The sequence below is a fragment of the Oryctolagus cuniculus genome, chromosome 3 (genome assembly GCF_051225735.1).
Source record: "Oryctolagus cuniculus isolate XC-2025 breed Fujian yellow rabbit chromosome 3, ASM5122573v1, whole genome shotgun sequence".
NCBI lineage: Eukaryota > Metazoa > Chordata > Mammalia > Lagomorpha > Leporidae > Oryctolagus > Oryctolagus cuniculus.
In genome coordinates this window covers 97,782,261-97,801,390 of record NC_142869.1, presented here as the reverse complement: position 1 = coordinate 97,801,390, position 19,130 = coordinate 97,782,261, and the positions used below count along the sequence as shown (strand labels likewise).

The following is a 19,130-nucleotide window of genomic DNA, read 5'->3' as shown; positions in this document are numbered from 1 at the left end:
GACATGCACAGCACAAGATCGGCACTGTATAACAACCAGTCTGGGAAAATACAGGATTTCCTAGCCAGACCAAAATATGAGGTCAAGGGAGTCACTTTTATAATAATAGTGGTTATCTGTTTAATGTGTGATCTGGCAGTGATATGATGTTGACCATAGGCAATCATGCAGACTTCTGAACTGGTTGTGTGCAAGTCTAGAGTTAGAGAAATCCCCCAGTTTGTGATAAAAGGGTATTTATTGCCCTTTTATTTCCTGCATATGCTTCACTTAATCATTTATAAAAGACAAATTAATAGTGAATACCAATTTCATTTTGTGTTTTATTCTGTATTCATTTCTTCACATTTGGGATGTCTATTAATATGTGTTCTTAATAGTTTTGGCACAAGTTCAATGTCAATGAATGAGTGATGTACACATTTTATAGTCTTCTTAAGGGATAATAATGTGCTTCAGTGACAGTGTGTCTTGATTTCTTTGGGGGCAGGGTGCTCTGATATGAGTCATCAGGGATAGAGAACTATTCGTTATTTTTCCCTCAGCAAGTGCGTTGATGCAAAATTTTTGTTCCATTATGTGCATTTTCTTAGAATGGCAATATCAGCATTAGGGGATAGATTAATGCCTACAAACCCGGGTGATCACATGGGACTATCTTTTGCTTTTTCTTTCAATGTGATTGAAAATTCATATTCTATATTTTCATATTAATGACAATGTGATGACACAGCAGAGGAGTTATATTGGCTTGTTGCACACATCAAATGCATTCTTTGCAGAAAAATATGTTTATTTTGAACAAGAGAAGAGAACTTTAAGCCTTTCAAGCATCAGGAAGGCTATTTTGGAGAGGATGGTGGTTGGCTGCTGTTATCTACTCCATGAGCAGAACAAGGAGAAACAGGATTTGATTTCAGCAAAATGAGCTTAAATTATTCTTGCAGAAGCACGCACATGAAACATCACAATGGGTTGTAGTAGTTGCATTTTTTTATTCTCAGGGACCCACATTACTATACCTCAGAGGCATAGCACATGGCCCCAAAGGAAGCTTTAAATTCTAAGGTTTAATGGTATCATTGTTTTAGGCATACAATGTCATGCACAAGAAAATCAGAATTGTAAATATTGAAAAATCTCTCTGGAATTTTAAATAATAATAATAATATTTCATAACTCCCCACACAATTTTTCATACTTTCCCGGCATTTTACCTTTAAAGTAGTAAAGTATAAAGGATGTGAGTCCATAGCATTGGGGGTGGTAGCCTGGAAGACTTCTGACTTCTGGCCCCACGTAATTCACTATTAGTGGGGAGCCCAGGCTGTTAGCTGCAGTGGTTACCTTCAAGTAGCTGCCAAAGACTGAATATGAGATTTTAAGAGGTATGAGTTGTAACTACTTCTTTCTATCATTTTTATTTAAGATGCTTTTTAAAAAAAAAAAAAAACTTGTACTTAGGATGATTTTGTTTATTTATTGTTATTTGTTTGAAAGACAAATAGGGGCATGCGCTGTGGTGCAATAGGTTAACTCTACAGCCTACAGTGCTGGCATCCCCTATGGGCACCGGTTCAAGTCCTGGCTGCTTCTCTTCCTATCCAGCTCTCTGCTGTGGCCTGGGAAAACAGCAGAAGATGGCCCAAGTCTTTGGGCACCTGCACCCAAGTGCAGGTGGGAGACCTGGAAGAGGCTCCTGGCTCCTGGCTTCAGATCAACTCAGCTCTGGCTGTTGTAGTCATCTGGGGAGTGAGTGCATGGAGGGCAGGGGAATGTGATTGGTTACATATTTTCCCTCTAATATCCAACTTGACCTCAAAAGAGGACTTTATTTGAAATATGTTTAAAAAAAAAAAGGAAAAAGTCTTCAATGAAGGAGTAAATGAAGCCTCCAGGCGTTGAAGAGCTCTGAGCGCACAGGGAAAGTATCACTTCCATCCACGCTGGCCTACTTGCCTGCAGCCTGGGTGCAGATTTCAACCCGAGGTCTAGACCATATTTTATGATGTCCAACCCTTACGTGGGGTTGCTGGAGGCTCAGTCTCCACTTCTCAGGTGGAGATGTATCTGGGGCTGATGTGGGCAGGGCCATCTCATTCGTTAAAAACCAAAGGCATATCAGAGTTTGTAAGTTTCAAGGGGCTAGGAAGATGCTTAAGGTCTGATCATAATTACATTGCTTGCAAATTACAAAAAGTAAAAAAGACAGTTAATAAAAATACACAAAATGAAATGTTATGTCAGCTTCATTCATCATCAAAAAGATTATTCATAAAAAGTGTCATTCCATTTGAAAATGGTTTTTAGGTTAAATATTCTCACTCTGGAAGCATTTCTTTATGTGCATGGTGATCACTGAGAAATCACAGCTGATTTTCAATTTGGCGTGTTATTACTTGAGACCTAATTATTTCAGAAACAAAATATAATTTCAGAAACAAAATTCAGGGTCTGGCATTGTGGCACAGCAGGTAAAGCTACTGCTTGGGATCCCACATCTCATATCGCAATGCCAGTTCAAGTCAGAGCTACTCTGCTCACAATCCATGTTCCTACAAATGCATCTGCTGGCAGACAGCAGGGGAGGACTCAGTAACTTGAGTTCCTGTCACCCACTAGGGAGACCTGGATGGAGTTCTTGACTCCTTGCTTCAGACTGGCCTAGTCCTGGCTGTTGTGGGCATTTGGGGAGTGACCTAGAAGATGGAAGTGTTTTTCTCTCTAATTCTGCCTTTCAAATAAATAAAAATAAGTAAACATTTAAAAAGAAACAAAAGTCATTAAAAGAATTTACGAGGCAATCATTTCATTTAATGTGGAATATGGGTGTGTTCTCATATACTTGATCTCCAGAATTAATGATGCATGTGGTCTGAGAATATGGGAGATAAGACAGAAGATGTTAGGTATATCTAGGCTGCTAAGAGAGCATGACATAGGTGCAATACTTCTTAAGAAAACGAGGCACCCATTGAGCCCCTTCATTTCAAAATTAAATCTCTTAAGGAATGCAAACAGAATACTGTGAAAGCAAAGAATTCAATTCTTAAGGACATAACATTGAATAGACAATCTGGAAGAGGAAGAGGTGAGCATTTAACCTCAGGTAAGTCATCCTGTGCACTGCATATTGTGTTTTATCTAAAAAATTGATTTGGGTGCAGGCATTGTGGCAAAGCGGATGGAGCCGCTGCCTGTAGTGCTGGCATTCCATGTGTGCACGGGTTCGAGTGCTGACTGCTCCAGTTCCAATCCAGGTCTCTGCTATGGCTTGGGGGGGAGGGGGAGGGTGACAATGGGAATGACCCAAGTCCTTGGGTCTTTGCATCCAGATGGGAGACCTGGAGGAGGCTGTGGGCTCCTGGCTTCGGATCAGCCCAGCTCTGGTTGTTGCGGCCATTTGGTGAGTGAACCAGTGGATGAAGGATCTCTCTCCCCCTCTCTGCCTCTGTAACTCTGCCTTTTGAATGAATGTATAAATCTTTAAAAAACAAATAAAAGATTAAAAATTGGTTTAATCTATGCAGTCAGGGCAAGTGCTCCTTATTTTCCTCTTGACTACATTTGGTTGGTATGACAGGAACTGGTGAATTGGGGAAGAGCAATGCCCACTCCAGACTCAATTATAGGAACTGTTAAGTGGTAGAACTCTCTCCGGAGTGCTTATTTCTTAGCATGTTCTGATCTTAGTTTGTTAATGTACATTTTGTTCCTGTCTAATAACATTGTACATCAATAGGTAAGGGCACATGGAAACTTGCATTTCAGCACAATCTGAATTATATTATTTATATTTATTTATATTATTTATTTTGAAGATTTATTTATTTATGTAGAAGTCAGAGTTGAGGAGGAGAGAGAGAGAGAGAGAGAGAGAGAGAGAATCTTCCATCTACTGATTCACTCCACTTCCTGGCTACAATGGCCAGGGCTGGGCCAGGTGGAAGCTAGCAGCCTGGAACCCTATCTTTATCTATACATGGAGTGACAGGGGCCCAAGCACTTGGGCCATCTTCCACTTATTTCCAGGCACTTTAATAGGGAGTTGGATCAGAAGAGGAGCAGCCGGGACTTGAACTGGCACTCATCTGGGATGCAGGTGTCATAGGAGGCAGCTTAACCAGCTACACTACAACACGGGCCCCTGAATTATGTTTTTAACATTCTGGAAGGACTATGCAATATTTTTTGTATACAATGCTTTTAACTTGACTATTAGTTCACTGCAAGCCATTGAAAGTTATTAATTAGTATAATTGTCTAGTGTTTAGAAGGAATATATATCTAATTTCTATTTTATTATTTGACATTCTTAATACATGTTTCCTACTATAATACACATTCAGGTAAAACTGTCATAATAAATTTAAAGTTTATTTTATCAATGTGCACAGTTTTCTGAGACAACATAGTGCTTTTACCTTTTACCCTGTACTCCTTAGGCTTTTTTGTTTCAGGTAGTAGTTTTATTTTTGTACATGAGGGAACTGGAAGGCATGGACAATTGACATGAAGTGCAAGACCGCAGTCATTTAGTTAATCTCCAAAGAAGGGCTGCTCTCCAGATTTCCAGATGGACTCTCCCACAGAGAAAAAGAAATGACAGGATGTACCGTTTTAGTCACTAATTGTCCAGCTCCATGCTGTTCCTGAGGGTTGTCCCAATTAAGGACCACTTCAGGTAGAGGCTAAACCTCAAGCACCATTGAGCAGATGTCACTTGCACCTTCTCCATTTGAGTATTCCTGACATGTAACCATAATAATTACTAATAAGGAATTCCATTCCTGGAGTTACCACACTGCCTCCCCCAATCTGCTTTGGTAGGAAACTGTAGTCAGGCGACAGAGCCAGAAATTAAACCCAGGTACTCCAATCGGGTACACAGGTGTCTTAACTGCTAGGCAAAAAACCCACTCTCAGCTGTGAGAATGTTGTTGAAGCTACTGTTCCCCCACTTTATGCTGTGCCTTCTCCAAGAGAGCTGTAGGAACAAATTCCTCTATGGTCTTGTAACTGGGAATGATTGCTCTCCTGAGCCAATGCCTTGTTCTTTGTTTTAGGGACATTGCAAATCATATAATGGGTTATGTTTCCTCTTGAAGGAGCCTGTCTGAAACTTCATATTCAAATTTATACTCTGGACCTGGCAAGTGTATAAGACTTACTTGCAAGAATTTTGTCTTTCTTGACTGTTTTTTGGCTTTAGATTTATTTTTTTCACCTATTAGATTTATCTGACTGTATTTGGTGCATTTAAAAATTCATTTTATTTTTATTTATTTAAAAGGTGTGTGTGTGTGTGAGAGAGAGAGAGAGAGAGAGATTCCATAAATGAGTTCACTCCCCAAATTTTTGTAATAGTTATGGCTGGGCTGACCTGAACGCTGCGCTAAGATCTCAATCCAGGTCTTCTAAGTGGGTTTCAGGGACCTAAGTACTTGAGTCACAACCTGCTGCCTCCCAGGGCACACATTAGCAGAAAGCTGGAATCCGCAGTGGACCCAGAGCTTGAACTCAGACACTCTGATATGGGATGCAAGTGTCTCAAGGTGGGGTGGTGGTATTGGTTCTAACAGCTGTGCAAAATGCTCACCCCTTTATTTATTTGATTTATTTGATTTATTAAGATTTATTTATTTATTTGATAGGCAGAGCAAGAGAGAGAGAGAGAGATCTTCTATCCTTTGGTTCACTCCCCAAATGGCTACAATAGACAGATATGGGAAGTCTCAAACTAAGAGCCAGGAAGTCCATCCCTGTCTCCCACATGGGTAGCAGGAACCCAAGTATGTGAGCCGTCTTTTGATGCCTTCTCAGGCACATTAGCCAGAAGCTAAGTTGGAGGTGGAGTAACCAGGACTTGAACCAGCACTATGATGTGGGATACCAGCTGTGCCACAACACTGGCCCCTGAAAAATTTTTTTTAAAGATTTGTTTATTTATTTGAAAAGCAGAGATACACACACACACACACACACACACAGTGGGGGGGGGGGGTGAGAGGGGGAGAGAGAGAGAGAATGAATCTTCCTTCTGCTTGTTCACTTCCCAAATGGTTGTAATGGCCAGAGCGGATCTCGATCTGGCTGAAGCCAGGAGCCAGGAGCTTGGTGCAGGGATCCAAGAACTTGAGCCATCTTTTGCTGCTTTTCCAGGTTCATTAGCAGGGAGCTGGATCAGAAGTGGAGCAGGCAGGACTCCAACCAGCACCCATACAGGATGCTGGTGCTGCAGGTGGTGGTAACTTAATCCACTGCACCACAATGCTCCACTCCTTTTGATAAGCCAATTTTGGGGAAAAGCAAAATTTAAAGAAGTAACAATAAAAGCAGAGTATTTATGCACTGCTTCCCAGGTTTTAGATTCAAAACTTTCCCTCCTCTAATCTCAGTATCAGTCTCCCATTGTGTAATGTTACAATTCCTTATGGATTATTATTTTTTGGTAGGAATTTGGCCATTACATTCAAAGTAAGATGTCAGTAGAGAACTTCTGCAGTTGTTTTTTTCCAGTCTTAGGAATTTTGTTAAATTATTTCGTCTATTTCATTTGTAAGCACAGTAGTAATACTTATTTTGTGTGGAGGTTGTAAGGATGACACAAAATGCGGTAGATACAGTGTATAGTAAGTGATCTAGCCTTTTGTATAAGAGTCTTTTTTTTTTTTTTGACAGGCAGAGTGGACAGTGAGAGAGAGACAGAGAGAAAGGTCTTCCTTTGCCGTTGGTTCACCCTCCAATGGCCGCCACGGCCGGCGTGCTACGGCTGGCGCACCGCGCTGATCCGATGGCAGGAGCCATGAGCCAGGTGCTTTTCCTGGTCTCCCAGTAGAGCATGCACTGGACTAGGTTTTTTTTTTTTTTTAAGGATTTAGTTATTTATTTATTTGAAAGTCAGAATTATACACAGAGAGAGAAGAGGCAGAGAAGAGAGAGAGAGAGAGAGGTCTTCCATCTGATGGTTCACTCCCCATTTGGCCACAAAGGCCAGAGCTGCACCTATCCGAAGCCAGGAGCCAGGAGCTTCTTCCAGGTCTCCCACGTGGGTGCAGGGACCCAAGGACTTGAGCCATCTTCTACTGCTATCCCAGGCCACAGCAGAGAGCTGGATCGGAAGAGGAGCAGCCAGGACTAGAACCGGCGCCCATATGGGATGCCAGTGCTTCAGGCCAGGGCTTTAACCCGCTGCACCACAGTGCTGTCCAAAACCCCTGGAGTTGGGGTTTTGAAGTCACTACTTTTTTGCTTGTTAGCTTATGATTTGGGCAAACCACTTGGCCTCTTTGGATCACCTTTTGCTCTTCTGTAATGGCATAGCATGGTTCCAGTGAGTCCAGGTTCTGGCTCTGTTAGTCTTACATTCCAAGGCTGGCCCTGAGTGACCTGTCAAGAGTTTGCCCTTACTGTGGACTCGTTAGGGAAGTCATGAATATACCCACCTGGGCATAGAGCAATATGAGGACAGGAATTTAGATCTGAGGCAGAGAAATGAACAGGCCATTGTGCCAGTCTTTATATAGCTCTTCACTGGTGTTGATTATGGTTTTTGCAATGGGTATTAGTGTCTTGTGGAATACCCTGAATTGCTAGTGATTATAGTGCTGAATTCAAGTGGATTTCAAAATATATGCCATTATGGATGCTGCTTTATGTAGTAAATGGTCTGTAACCCCTTTGCTTGATGAACACATATGAGTGAGTCAGGCATCAATGCCTGGGAGGTGGCAGTGGAACAAAGGAGCTGCTATTGATGGTCAAGGACCAGTTAGCTGATGCCCACATTTAGCTAAATCATGGAGTCAATCAAAACAAGCCTCAGTGTCCAAGATATGGTTTCTACTCAGGAATTGTTGGGCAATAAAATGTACGAAAAGCAAGAGGGAACTCACTGATAGAGAAGATAGGCGAAAGATTTGTAACAGATGATATAGAATAGTTCATACTGAAATGAAGCTACATTAATGGCAAAGGAGAGATTTGTAGTTAAGACTACAGTATTTTTTTAGGATGTGGTTTTGGCCAAATTAGTTAATCTCTGTAAGCCTGTTTCATCATAACTCATACAAATGTTGGCATCAAACTCATATAAAATGCCATAAGGGACCTGTGCTCTGGTGCAGCTGGTAAAGTCACTGTGCTAAGCATCCTATATGGTTGCTGGTTCGAGTCCCGGCTGCTGTACTTCTAATCCAGCCCCCTGCTAATGCGTGTGGGAAAGCAGCAGAATATGGTCCAAGTCTTTGGGCCCCTGTACCCACGTGGGAGAAGTTCCTGGCTCCTGGCTTCGGCCTGGCCCAGCCCTAGCCATTGTGGCCATTTTGGGGGGCTGAACCACTGGATGGTAGATTTTGCACTCCTCTCTCTCTCTCTCTAACTCTGCCTTTCAAATAAATAAATCTTTGTTGTTGTTGTTTTAGAAAAGAGTATGCTCAAAGTGCCTGAGATGTGTAAGTCATAGGTACCTATTATTATTAAAACTATTGGTATCACCACAAACCTTAGATTTACCGTGGCCTTCAAGGTTTTGCTACTTCTAATCTACCAAACAACGCAGACCTTGTAAGATAGATGCTAGAAAGTTAACGTGAGGGTAATTTAAACATTTTGTAGCAAATAGAATTAAACGATATGTTTATTTTGATGCAAAAAATTTTTGAGCTCTACTTGAAGTTTTTTTCATAATATACCTTTTCCACAAACTTTTTGAACACCCCGTATATGTGGCATTACATTTTTGTAAAGAAAAAATTAAACACAACTGATTAGGTCATAGAATGGTTGAAGTGGAAATGTATATACAAAGAAAATATCCTTACAATTTTTTGAATCAGTGTACTTTATTCTCAGTTTTTATTCTATTATTCTATCCTTGATATCTTCCATTTGAAAGGAAACCACGTGCTTTGGCTGTTGATCAATTCCATCCCAGATTGTGAGGCAGGATTATAAAACGTTAATTTTGTAAACTGCCCACTGTACTCTATGATCCCATTTTTCCTCCTTCACTGCAGGAGACAAATGTTAGTTTGCTCAGCTTGTTCAAAGAAAGCATTATAATTCTAAATCCTGAAAAAAATCTTTATTCTGTAACATACTTTTAAGTAAAAAAGTAAAAAAAAAGTTAACCAGAGTAAAATGTTCACAACCAGAAGTCATCAACTCTAAAGAACGTGGGTGGTAATGTTCTATAGAACTGTTACAAAAATGGAGAAACCACTGAAAACTAGTCTGGTTTGGTCTGGAGTATTTTTGTCCCAATGAGCTTCAACTTTTGCTTGGTCCACCAAGTAGTGAAATTTTGAGATTTTAGATGGTAACAGTGTGTGGCAGTGATGGCCTCAGAACAGAGCACCTGGGAAGGGTGGTTTTCTTGTTTCACTGTTTGACTCTTTCAGAAGAGAAGTGAAATTCTATATCCTGAGTTTCATTAATTTGTTTATTTTTGACCTGTATTTTCATGCACAATTTCTCCTATGTCAAGTCACAAGTCAATCTATTTGGAATTGAAAACATTGTGGATAATTTCCTAGGCAGTATTTTCATAGAAAAGAAATCAGGGCTGAAAACTAAGATCATGGCTGCCTAAAACTTAAATATTAAGATATCCTTAATTTAGTTTTTTTTTGGATGTTCCATAATTCATCATTTATTATTGAGTTAGTGCACTAGTTTTTTTTTTTTTTTTCCTAATGTGGAATGCCAACACTGTGGTAGATGGCTGCTTAACTCTATGCACAGTGCCAGCCCCTATTTATTTTATTTTTAGATTTATTTATTTATTTGAAATTCTGATCTATAGCAAGAGGGAGAGCAAGAGACACAGAGAGAGCTCTTCCATTCACTGGTTCACCACTCCCCAAATGATGGCAATGGATAGGGCTGGGCCAGGCTTAAGCCAGGAGCCAGGAACTTCCTCCAGGTCTCCTACTTGAGTGTAGGGTCCCAAGAACCTGTACCATCCTCTATTACCTTCCCAGGCACATTAGCAGGGAGTTGCATTGGAAGTGGAGCAGCCAGGACTCAACCTGGTACCCATATGGGATACCAATATCACAGGTGGTAACATAATTCACTACACCACAACACTGGCCCAAGAGCACCAGTTTTTAAGAAGCAGTTTGACTACATTATTTATTTGAAAAATCAATTGTGATAGATTATAAAATTTATCATCTTGATTATTTTTGAGTATACATTTCAGCAGTGTTAAATATATTTCCAGTTTTCATCTTGCAGCACTGAAACTCTATACCCATTAAACAACTAGTCCCTTCTCTCCACGTCCTGCTCCCAAGTCCCTGCTTAATTCTGTTAAAGGGGCCAGTGCATGTTTTGTTACTACAATTTGATTAGAACAAAGGGCATTAGGTGGATTGCAACTGTAGGGGTAATGTGTATTTACTGGAAAGTATAGACATGCGGTAGGAATGAGTGAGTGCAGTCAGTATTTTTATTAATTGGACCTATTTGATGGCACGTAGGATCTATTTGATGGCATGCATGAAGGACTTGACAGGAAGCTATCATTCATAGCTTTGAATATTAAGGTTTTTTTTCCTATTTTGCTTATTTTATTTTTTAAAGATTTATTTTTATTTATTTGAAAGGCAGAATTACAGAGAGAGTGGGAGAGACGAAGAAAGATGGAGGTCTTCCATCTGGTGTTTCACTCTCTAAATGCTTGCAGTGGCCTGGGCTGGGCCAGGTTGAAGCCAGGAGCCGAGAACTCCATTTTGGACTCCCACTTATGTGATGAGGACCCATGCACTTGGATCATCCTCTGTTGTCTTCCCAGGCAACTTAGCAGGTAGCTGGATCAGAAGTGGAATAGCTGGGCATTGAATTGGTGCTATTTAGGATGCCAGATTTGTAGGTGACTTAACCCACTGTGCCACAATGCTGGCCTTGTATAGTAAGGTTTACAGTTAAAATTAAAACCAAAATGGGGTAAGGCACAAACTCTGATGATGATAGTTGGTAATCTTTGAAATACATGAGGAATTGACACAAGTTGTAAAAGAATTTTGCAATGCGACTTTTAAAAAGGGCACAGTCGCTTTAGTACAGTGATTTTATTGAGATGCTACCAGAAAGCCAATGACTATGCTAACTAGGTACTACACTAGTTTCTTTCTTAGACCTTTCCAAGCTGTGCTTTAGGGGTTTGGTATCACCACAGCACAAGGCGAAATTCAGAGGTGGGGCATGTTGACATATGGGTAGTAGTATCTGAGAGTCTTCATTTGCTTAACGAAAACATTAAGAAAATGCTCATGACACCCCTTGGAAAATAAACATCATGAAGTGCCAAAGAGGGGGTAAGGTCCTGGCAGTGCCACTCCTGCACTTAAGAAGTTATAATGATGCAGTGTAATTTTATTGGCCATCTACTATTGTCATCTTGGTAGTCACCATGTACTAATATGTTGAGTGAAGTGTGGTATGATAATGATGATGATGTTGACATGGTGGTGATGATCTATCAGATGTCTTGCCTGGTATGTCCTAATGCTTGGAAACTCAATCCTTGATGACAATCCCTTTAATCTTCACAGGACTAAATTTATGGCCCTCTTGACTTAAAGTTGTTCATAGACTGGTATTAGTGTGTTTCAGGTACATTTTACATTAAACAGGTTTTATGTGTCAATCTCATAAATTTAATGATGATTTATAAACTTATTTCCTTGGTAAAAATGTATTTTGAGTCCAAATCAAATAAATTAAAAAATTTTAAGGAAATGACCCTTTTAAAGTAGGAAATTGTTTCCATTTGTACTTATAATTCTATATTGGTATACAGTAAATTTTAAAAATTTGCCTTTGGAAAGAAAGTTATAGCTTAATTTGAATAATAGAACAGAACAGTAATGTAGCTAAAACATTAACAATGTTATATATGTTGAGTTTTGATACATATTGCTGGATTTTGATACATATTGTTGAACACAAGATCCACTTATATTTGGTTGTTGGATTTTGGAATATAGAGTAAGAGTTTTAAAATTACAATTGTGTGAGTATTTTATAATATTATTTTTCTTATTCTGTTATCAAGATATATTTTCATGTCTCTGAACTCACATGTTTCATCCACTCTTTTTTTTTCTGAGTGGCAGAATTAGCCTAAAATTAAAAATAAATTTCAAGTAATCTACAAATATGTTTTTTTTTTCTGAGTGGTGGTGAGAATTAGCCTAAAATTAAAAATAATTTTTTAAGTTGCTCCAAGCACAGATAATCAAGTATAGATGAATTTAATACTGCTTAGTTTGTGATGAACTACAAAGCATGTGATGGAGAGGAATGGAGAATTTAGTGAAATTTCTATCTAAATCTAGGGTGCTTCTGAGAGTTCTTTTCTCTTGAAGTCCTTCCTATGGTGGGGAAAGCAGAGATAACATCAATTATAACTCATCATAACACTGACATAGGAAGGAAAGCCTTTTGTGATAGTTCTCTGCGCTATTCACCTCATTCATTGCTTGAACTGATCAGCTGATTTGGCCTGTTAGTCTTTCTCACAGTCCTGATCCACTGTCTTCCTCTTTCTGGATGAGAACAGCCTTCCTGGCTGGAGGAACACTATTTTTTTTTTTTTAATTTTTTGACAGGCAGAGTGGACAGTGAGAGAGAGACAGAGAGAAAGGTCTTCCTTTTGCCGTTGGTTCACCCTCCAATGGCCGCCACGGTCTGCGTGCTGCGGCTGGCGCACCGCGCTGATCCAAAGCCAGGAGCCAGGTGCTTCTCCTGGTCTCCCATGGGGTGCAGGGCCCAAGCACCTGGGCCATCCTCCACTGCACTCCCTGGCCATAGCAGAGAGCTGGCCTGGAAGAGGGGCAACCGGGACAGAATCCGGCACCCCAACCGGGACTAGAACCCCGTGTGCCGGTGCCGCAAGGTCAAGGATTAGCTAGTGAGCCGCGGCACCGGCCAGGAACACTGCTTTTTTTTTTTTTTAAGTGTTTTTTTTTTTTTTTTTTTTTTTTTTTTTTTTGACAGGCAGAGTGGACAGTGAGAGAGAGAGACAGAGAGAGAAAGGTCTTCCTTTTTGCCGTTGGTTCACCCTCCAATGGCCGCCGCTGCAGCCGGCGCACCGCGCTGATCCTGGCAGGAGCCAGGAGCCAGGTGCTTTTCCTGGTCTCCCATGGGGTGCAGGGCCCAAGCACCTGGGCCATCCTCCACTGCACTCCCTGGCCATAGCAGAGAGCTGGCCTGGAAGAGGGGCAACCGGGACAGAATCCGGCGCCCCGACCGGGACTAGAACCCGGTGTGCCGGCGCCGCAAGGTGGAGGATTAGCCTATTGAGCCACGGCGCCGGCTACAGGAACACTGCTTTTAAGAGCTTTCTCTGTCTACCAGGACCAGAGCTTAGTTGCTGAGTGTGCTCTGTCATTTACAAGTTGGGGACATCAAACAACGTGGAAAGGGCCCAGGAAACAGTAGAAATGGTGCCAGGTTAGACCCCAAGTGTTCTTGTGTATGGGTTCAAGGAAACTATGCAGATGTCATCAGTAATGACTAACAATTGTTTTCTATGCACCAGGTGCTTGATGCATCATCTTGTTTAACTCTCACAAAACTTTATAAGGTAAATCTTGAGATTAATCCCACTACAAAATGAAAAAAAAAAAAAAAAACTTAAAAAAAGAAAAGAAACCAAAACAGAGATTTGGAGAAGTTAAATCATGTTCCCCAAACTTACACAGATGGTAAAATAGACCTGGAATTCACCCAAAGATTGTCAGACCTGAACACAAGTACATCAGTTGTTCTCTGGCATTTGTTATGGTGCTGATGGGTCTTAGGACATGGATACAGTTTGTTGGGTAACCATTTTATCCAGTTTTGCCAATTAGTCAAGTGTTTTTCTTTATTTTTACATAATTCTGTCCTGTTATGGTTCCTTCCTCTTTTTCACCTCTGGTTATTTTCTTCCCTGTTGTCGTATCATTCTCAGATGACAAGCAAAGAACATGACTCCTGCCCATTTCTCTGCCCCCACTCCAAATCCAAATTAATTGGGATAGAGTAGCTACGTATACGGTGACCAGTAAGTTATATTTTCAGTGCTTTTTGGCCCAGCTATCAGGACAAATTTAGATTAGGCATACGCGAGGGTATCCATGAGTAATAACTGTAAGCTTTGTCATAGATAACTGTATTGGGTGTGTTTAAATGTACAACTCTGTTTTTCTATTATTATGTGATATTTCATGTTGACTTGTCAAACTGAAAAATACCCATATTGATTTTGCAGAAAGCTTCACATGTGAGATAAATGCACTCAAAGATTCCTCACAAGTAGCTCTTTGGAGCTTCAGATGTGAAATGGATCATTCCTCAATCTGTAATAGACCCTTCTGCGAAGCTCTTCAATCAAACCTGAGCATTTAAGGTGAGAGTGAGGGGAGGATGGGAAACCCCTGCAGGGGCATTTGAGAGAACTGGCTGAGAAAGGAGCCCCCGATATCTGCCAAGTGCTGCCTCCTTTTCCAGTTCTTGTCTTCAGCATAGGAAGACTGTCACTCCAGGTCTGACCTTCCATGCTGTATGTGCGTAATACCTGGGCACACAGGCAGAGAGTCTGATGCACTGTTCATTTCTTTCATTTGTTATTTTTTCTGACAACTTTCAGCTTATTTTTAAAGTAGCTTGTTACTACAGATTTGCTATTAGATTTTCTCTCTCCACCAAATTATTAGTTATACTGTTATAATTGGTATGCTGTAATTTATATCTTTTTAAAAAAGTACAAATATTTTTAAAGAATTTAGGGACATATGGTAACCACCTTAGTTAGAAGGTGTTGACATATTTTGTTAAGTAACAATGCTGATAGGTCCATCACATTTAGGAATCATCTTTTGAGCTTTATTTCATTTGTTTCCAGAAGCAATGAGACAGTTACTCTTAATAAGGAAAACACTGTTTTTTAAATTAATTTTTATGTCACATTTTGCATTTATTTGGTGATATCTTTTCAGTTGGACATTAAAAAGAAACTCTAGAATTTTCAATGGGAATTTAGTTGGGAGGAGTCGTGAATCTTGACACCAAACTAAGTCATAAAAACCACACTTTGGAATTGATGCTCGCCTATGGAGTATGCCTGCCAATGGTTTTTGATACTCCAGCTGCTATGAAATGATAGCTATCTCTTAACTGTGTTGGAGTTTTCCTAAGCCATGGAGATGGTGTTGTTTGTAGAGCTTGGCTATTAGTATAACCTTAAGAGCATATTAATTGCCCAGGAGGTTTATATATTTGCTCTGCACATGTGATTAAAGATCACGGCAGCTTATACAGCATAATGTCAGAGATGGAGAAAATGACTATTGTAATACTTGCTACTCTCGGTTTCCTCTACAGCAATGCCCTTACACCTTTCTTTGCAGGCGTTTTGTAGCATCCTAAACAGAAGGATATTGCAGGGAGCTGATTCTGCTTTGATCCTTGTGCTTGTTGTCAAAGCGCTTGGGATTGAAGAGACTGTTGGCTACAATTGACTGTGACAATTAGGAGATGATCAGAGCCCTAGAGTGGAGCACTTAAAGGGTAATTTACATGTCAGTTTGTCGAATAAAAAAAAAGATATTCAGCTAAGATTTTTTTTTTTCCCTCAGAGCCTTGTAAACTGCAATTTGTGCTCTGGTAAGAAAAACCTGGCAGAGGAGTTAGGATAGCCATTACCATTTGAAAAGAAGCAATCATAAGGCCGCTGTGGAGCCCTTTGTCCACTAAAAATGCTGATTTGCAGGCAGTGAGTGAAAAAGTGGAACCGCCACTAAACAAAACCTTGAGCTAGGTAACTATCCTTCTCCCTAACCCTTGGCTTTCTAGTGTTGGTTAAAGGTGTTATTTTTTTTTTAAATCTTAAATCCTACATTTACTATCATTACAGCACTGTTATTGATCATGAATGTCTTCCCTCAAGAGAAAAAAATACGAGGATGCAATGAAGAGTGCTAAGTGGAACCGAAGCCAATTGAAAGGCCAAAGCTGTCACTCATATAAAATTTTTCTGATTCCTTTTCCTTTTCTACACCACCATAATCTTCCTTTTGTCATCCTTTGCACTCTGCTATTTTCCTCTCTACCCTATCAATGTGGTCCAACCTTTTTCCATTTTTATTTATACTCCAATTTTTAAAATGAGAACTGTATTTCTAAGCTTCATGTGTTTAGTCTATTTGGAAATACTTGGCTAAAAGACTAATGAAGCATCAGTCTGTGTTTTGCTATGCCGCAGAATACAAGTTTAAAACACAGCCTAAAGAAGAGAATTGCCAGGAAATGTGTGGACATAGTGTTACACATTATCCATTGACTTGTCAAATAACAAAGAAAAATTAGAATCATTTCAAAAAGTTTTTCTTCAAAATCCCTGCTACTATCACTACTATTACTATTACTAAGATACAGTTGCAAGATTTTCACTTGTGCACTTGTCTGAAAACAAAATTGTTAATGTATCTAACTCTGGTTTGTGTGTGTGTGTTGAATTCAAGGATGCTCGTTAACCTTCAGTTGCAGGTACATTTTGCATTTGGTTATGGTGAAGAGGGTTTGCAGAGAGGGAGTGCTGGTTTAGAGATGAGCTTATTTTATCAATGACAGCTAAGAGCATTCATGGCCTTCAAACGCCAGAGGCTCGGTATCTGAGGGAGGATCTGCCCAAGGTTGTTTCCACGGATTCTTCACACTGACACTATGTATCTCAGTTTTAAGGCCACCTGTTCATTAACGGACTCTTATACACACAAATAAAAGTGCTTTTAGCTCACTTCCTCCCATATCTTCACCCTTGATCCTCCTCTCTCCAGCCCCCCCCCCCCCCCCACAGCCCAGCGCTAGGAGATGTCTTATAAAATTGCTTTCCACTTTGCGGGATCTCTGAAAATTACAATCATCAGGGTTGAAATTAGTTGAGGCAAAATAGCAATTCATAGACATACTGGTGTTTTCTCTGACTGCTTTGAGGGAAGGCACTTAGCTTTTTTTATGAAGTTTTAAAACTCTTTAGTTTTCCTTGTGTATACGCCTGCCTTGCAAAGAGGAGCCCACAAGAAGGAATAAAATAAGAAGTAATAAGTAGGTTATTAAGTGCAAAGAAGATAATGAGAGAGGGAGTCAAAGAAAGCCTGGGTTTCCTTAGCATGTGCCTCTAGGATGCAGGCCGTGGTAAATCTGTATCAAAAATCAAGCACAGCAGGAGGTGTGCGTCTCCCAGGTAATGGGTAAATGATGAGCAGATGAGCCATCCTTGTATTGATTTAGGCATTTTGTTCCAGCCAGTCACAATTAACTTTGATTTGTTTTTACTTCCCTCTTATAGGTTTGCATTTAAAACACTCTTAGAGCACTAATTGTATAAAATTCTGGTAACTGCACATTCTCTTTTTATAGAGGTAATGAGTGAATGAATGAAGAGGATTACTCGCTGTTCTTTGGGGAGGTTGTCAGAACATTTCTGCTTGACTGAAGTTGTTGGGAAGGTGAGCTGGGAACAAGAGCCTTGCAAATGAAGTGGCTGTGCTAGTGATTTGGGGATGTTTGCGTGCAAAGAATTCTGCAGAACTTCTAGGACTTACAAGCAGATTGAGATTTTATTTATAAGACAAAGTTTAGGTGAATAATACAAAAACACTTTACAGTTCTTATCGGATTCTTAAGTAAGTGGGAATCTTTTGAAAACTCATTTGGATTTACTGGAAATAAATGTTTTCTCTTACCACCACGGTATTTTTTTTCACTATGCAAATTGCTGTCTATGACAAAATAAATTGTTGGAATGCTTTGAAAAGTTTGTAGAAACATGCCTAAAGAAACAACATGTGAATGTACACAGTTATTTCACATGCCAATTTCTTGAAATATTGCTGATACTAAAAGTCCTAGAATCCTTCACACAGCATTCCAGAACACTTACTGTCTTCTTTTAGTTCTGGTCTGGAGGTGGAATTGGGTTGCCAGATTTATAAATAAAAATAAAGAATTCTCAATTAAATTTGATTTCCAATAATGTTTTGTGTAGATATGTCCCATGCAATATTTGCATTTTATCTATCAGCCCTATATTGGTACTCTGATTGGATACAAACCAGAATCATGCATTGCATGTATAATTTTATTATTTATCAGTTGTCATTTAGAAGTGATTTTTACCTTTCAGTGTCATATTGGTTAGTCCAACCAGCTTGTCTCTTCCAGATAGAAATCAAAAATCTTTTTTTTTTAAGATTTATTTTATTTTTGTTTGAAAGGCAGAGTTACAGAGAGACAAAGGCAGAGATACAGAGAGACAAAGGCAGAGAAAGAGAGAGAGAGTTCACTGGTTCACTCCCCAGGTGGCCACAACAGCCGGAGTTGTACTGAACCAAAGCCAGAAGCCAAGAGCTTCTTCCATGTCTCCATGCAGGTGCAGGGGCCCAAGGATTTGGACCATCATTTACTGTTTTCCCAGGCCATAGCAGAGAGCTGCATCAGAAGTGGAGCCGCTGGGACTCGAAACTGCACCCATATGGGATGCTGGCACTGCAGGCTAGGGCTTTACCCGCTATGCCACAGCGCTGGCCCCAAAAAGTCTTTTTAACTCCTTAATGCTTAGTCTAAATTCTTCATCCTGCAACCAGAGCATGTTGGGGATTGTTGTTTCTAATATATAATGATGTCACTCCAACTAATATCATGAGGAATTCGGAGAAGGTAGCTAAGGAGTGTGGATCCTTGCATTGATCAGGCTCTGATTGGAGTGTTGGGTGTTACAGGCATAGAGACTTGAATGAGGCAATAAGGATATTTTATTTTTATGAACAACATCTTTCCTTTTGTGGCCAGGATTATGACTATGTAGGTAGCCAGGACTGAAACTTTTGTAATTCGGACTCTGGTTAAGATCTTCTGGGAAAGGAATGATTCTATATCCTTCCACTTTTATTTTGTTTCACTTAACTTTGGTCATGATTAGCTAGTGCTCATGAAAGAAGTTAAGCCAACATTTACATTAAATTAAATAACTGATTTATTTTTGGGTCAGTATTCATTTTTTAAAGAGTTGTTTATTTATTTGAAAGAGTTACACGAGAGAGAAGGAGAGGCAGAGAGAGAGAGAGAGAGAGAGA

The 19,130-nt window shown here is 40.0% G+C and overlaps 1 long non-coding RNA gene across 2 annotated transcripts in view; it reads left to right on the top strand.

Moving 5' to 3' along the window:
• Nucleotides 1-17,743, top strand: part of LOC103348754 (uncharacterized) — a 48,566-nt gene extending 30,823 nt beyond the window's left edge. The window contains exons 2-3 of one of the 2 annotated variants that reach the window (XR_011387305.2): nucleotides 14,267-14,404; nucleotides 15,911-16,477. This is a non-coding gene — a long non-coding RNA (uncharacterized LOC103348754). Of the gene's footprint in view, nucleotides 1-14,266; nucleotides 14,405-15,632; nucleotides 15,815-15,910 lie in introns of those variants that run through there. The other variant, XR_016231564.1, reaches the window with a different exon arrangement.
• The last annotated feature ends 1,387 nt before the right edge of the window (nucleotides 17,744-19,130 follow it).